Here is a 4,331-nt window from a genome sequence, read left to right as displayed (position 1 = left end):
ATAAATACATGGTAAAAAAATCAAATTGCTGTGTCGGATGATTTAATTTTAAACTTAAGAAGGGATGGTGGGGTTGGGGTGGGTGGTGGGAGTGATACTGAGGAAAAGTGCTGTTGGTGGAGGGGGATATTTTGGGTGAATTGCAGTTTGCTCTTTGTTGGGTCCTGCATCCTCTGTGTTGAGAGCTTTGCAGCTCCCTGTTCTACCTGTCATAAGCTCTTTTGGAAGGGCTCCAGTGCAGCCAAAGAGATTTGCTGGGCCCTAATCTGGTGGCAAAGTTGGGATAGCTTAACTTGAATTTGTCCACTTCCTAATGGTGCCACAGAATACACTGGGTTTTCTGTAGGCGTTGGGAGCCCTTGGCCACTCACTCTGATGCAGGTAGAATATGAACTGGGCCTCAGGAACTGCTCACCAAAGCTGGGCCCCTGTGGTCCTCTGTGTGAAGATGAATCCTCAGTCATCAGCACTGGTTTTGCCTGTGGGGTCCAGTATATCTTAGGTGTCAGGGTATGCTGAGATCTGCCTTTTAAGCAGAGAAAGGATTACATCAGTGGGTTTTGCGATGGTCACTCCTGGTCCTTGCAGCACATATTTTTGCAGTGCAATTTCCCTCTGCGGTGCTCAGAATTGAATCGGACGGGGTGGCCAGTTGGGAACTGGGGCTGCCTGTACTTCCAGGTGTCGCTCAGCTACTTGACTGCAGACTCCAAAAAACCCAACAAAATCACTGGGAGGTGAGTGGGCGAGCTGATGTCAGGACCGAGCGTAGCGACCGTCCAGCTAATGCACTCTTCTTACGCCGCTTCGCTGTGGGGCTGTGATGACCTTCTTACAGGGAAATGTTTAATTCATGGGTCTTAGCATTGCACTCGTCTCACCCCAGCCTGCCTCCACGGCTGCGCTGCATCTGCCCATGAACAGGCCCTGTTGCTCGAGCTTAATAGGCCACCAACGCTCTAATTTAGTCCCGGAGCCTTCCGAGAATACCCGGGCTGCAAATAGAGTTCCCACCCAATGTTGCTTGGTTCCTTTGGTGTGGTTATATTCCCCCTGTGCGATTTAACATTGCAGTTACAGGCAGACTGTTAGCTGCAGGAGAGGGCAGGTGTAAAGTGACAGTCACTAGCCTGCTTAGATGCTTTAGGACAGCCATGTGCCGTGAATCCTTGAGTCAGTCTGTCCACTGCTCAGCCCTGAACTCTGTGTATTCGGCTGTGCAGTCTGGCAGTTTGGACTTTCGCCATTTCACCTGTTTCTCATGCTGCTGACCCTGGGGGCATTTTTTTCTAGCTCTGATTGAATGTGCTTGCCATCTTACAGGGGGAAATCCTAACGCTTCTTTTCCACCTATATTGGAGACACAAGAAAACAGATAGCGGCTTGTAACACTGGTTATAGGGAGATCTTGTGGGGAAGTAACATTTACTTTCTAGCACAAACTGCTGACATTATGAAAAAGACTGTGCTATCAAGCTGATGGTATGTGGCATGCACTGAGAAAGACCTGCCCGGCTATCGTATTTCACACAGGATGAACACACCCACCTCTGCTTGATTGGTGCTGGCTGTGGGCCAGGCTACTGTCAACCCAGGTCATGTAGCTGTGTTGCTGCATCCGGCTCTCCTCAGCTATGGCTGACCTACACACCAGGGCGGGTCAGTGGAAGCTCCTGCCTCCCTCTCTGTCTGCTGACGGCTGAACCCTGGGTTCGAGCTGTGGGCTGCTGCCGGTCGGGGGCCAAGCGGGAGCACTCAGAGAAGGCCCCTGGGGACATCAGTGCACGTAGCGATCACAGCACAGAGTCTGCACAGTTTAACACTCCCTGGCCCCCTGCCATACCAACCGTGCTCTGTGCCGAAGAGCCAACCTCATAATTTCCCCGCGAAGGAATGGCTGCTGTCAGATTTGATCAACAAATCATTCCTCCCCAAAACGTGTCTGCATCTGGGTGTTCTAACCTGGTTTGTAGTGCATCTTGAGAGGGAGGTAATTGAATCTCGAGCCACATCCTCTTGTGGATCGTCGAGTCTAGAGGGGGGAAAAAAATCCTCCACAGTGCTCAATGACATTTCCATTTACTCAGTGGGAGTGTACAGAGGAGCGGTCCCGGGAGAGGGGCTGTGATTTGGGCAGTCTGGACATTGAGCGCACTGTGTCCCAGATTAGGAGGGAGGGCTGATCAAACAGGTGGTGGGTGTGGCCACAGACTGCGATTTGTGCTGACAACGGACAGCTTAACCTAGGCTTGACACCGGGAACAACAGGATTCCCTCAGAATCAGGGCTGAGGGGGAGTTTTATAGCCAAAAGTGTGTGGCTTTTGTATGGTTCCTGAGCTCTTCCCTGGCCTTGTCATTTGGGTTCGGACGGTGCCTGTCCTCAGCAGTAGTTAGGACCGCACCACTCCCTGAATGTTTCTCCACCACACAGGCATAGACCTGCCCCCTCTCCTTGTCCTGAGCTGGCAGTGTCCTCTCCCCCCATGTGAACATTCTTTAGTTTTCCACACATATCGGCTCAGACCCCCCCCGGGGCTGACCTTGCGCTGGGCCAGTCAGCTGATCCGGGCTGCTCTCCAACTGTGTGGATGACCTCCTCGTCCCCCAGGCTGGCTGAGTACGCCGGCCCAGCGCACCGCTCTCCGGCTGAGGGTTTATGTAATCTCTCCTGTGCGGTGTGTCTGGGCTGCCTCCCTCAGGCAGCCACACCACCGGTGCAGTGGGAGAGGTATGGCTGGTAGGAGAGGAGCAGCCTGAAATTACGTTCCTTTCTGAACAGATCTTGAGTCCATCTGAAGCCACACATAGATTACCAGAGTTCAGCTACAGTTGATAGGCCTCTACCACATAGAACAGGTTTGTTTAAGGGCAGTGGAATTCAGTTATACAAATCAATGTTGTCTTCATGCCCTACATAGTTTCTCAGATGAAGTTTGTCTGGGGGGGATACAAAAAGGTGTCCCACACAGATCGAGCATCTCTCATGAGAAAGTAATTCATGAATTGGTTACAGCTTCTTTTAGCATCTGAGATAGTAAAACAGCCAGGAAAAATATTTCTGAATGTCAATAGCACCCCCTGGTGGTGGTCACCAAAAGCCTAACACAATTACAGCTGGTATTTAACAGAGGTTGTCTCTAAGGGGTTGCTGGTATATTGCATCATCCCTTATTATAGAAATTATCTAACATTGCCAGCTGCAGATAGTTTTCTTCAGTAACGGAGAGGCAATATCAGAGGAGAAGAACAACGGAAGAAAAAAGTGCATTTAGACAAAATAATTAGTACTTTTGTAAAGTCTTGAGTACTGAATGCAATTTTATTGTGTTGTGGTCTCATGGATGAGTATGATGATTCAAAACAAAGTATAGCACTCAAAACAATGTATAACACTCGACAGTATGTGAATATATTACATTCACAGTATGAGTTATTATGGTGTCTGCTTTGTGGCCCATAAAAATAGAGACTGAGAGACTGCCTATTCTGGGTTCCACAGAACTGGTCGCTTCCACATGAACAGAAGTTGTCATGGTCTCATTGACATTAAAGGTATCACTCTACAATTATTTACTACATGAAAATACATCTGTCCTGTGACAATAAAGCTGGTTTATTACAGGAAGTCAACCCAAATGTTTTTGTCTTCAACTGTGCAAAATGGTTATGAAGTCAGAATCTGTTTGTGTTAAGATCTGCTTAATTTGTCTTACAGTGACTCAACAGAACTTGAGAAGTGAACTCAAAAATTACTCCAGCCTGCTATGCAAATCAGGAAATCGGAGAATACAGCTATCAGTGTTTCTCAATCCTACTCCTGGAGCCCCCCTGTCCTGCATATCTTTTATCTTTGCTCCAAACACACCTGATTGAAATGACTAACAAGCTCTTCATTAAATCAGGTGTGCTCAGCTAATCAAAAGTGCCACTGATGAGTTGAGTCAGGTAGGTAGAGCAGGGAAAGAAGGAAAACGTGCAGAGCAGGGGGGCCCCCGGAGCAGGATTGAGAATCAGTGAGCTATCCCAATGGCTTTCCAGTGGATGCCACTGCTCTGTACAGAAAACTGCAGAAAGCAGTTTGTGAGTCAGGCACTAGATGGAGTCAAATCCCTGTCAGAAATCTCTGAAGGCAAATTCTTCTGTTCTCTATAGTTATTTTGACAATGGTTGTGTGTGCAGTGCACCACATTGTCCACAAGAGAGCGCCCCTGCCACAGCTAATGTGGTACCCTCCATCCCAAGTCAAATGAATTTCAAGTGATGGACATATGTACAAAAGCATAAAAGAATGGAACGAATAGCACTAATATTGGTAGGGTAGAGGGGCAA

Source organism: Megalops cyprinoides, chromosome 12 (assembly GCF_013368585.1).
Source record: "Megalops cyprinoides isolate fMegCyp1 chromosome 12, fMegCyp1.pri, whole genome shotgun sequence".
NCBI classification, from domain to species: domain Eukaryota; kingdom Metazoa; phylum Chordata; class Actinopteri; order Elopiformes; family Megalopidae; genus Megalops; species Megalops cyprinoides.
Note: the sequence above shows the minus strand (reverse complement) of the source record.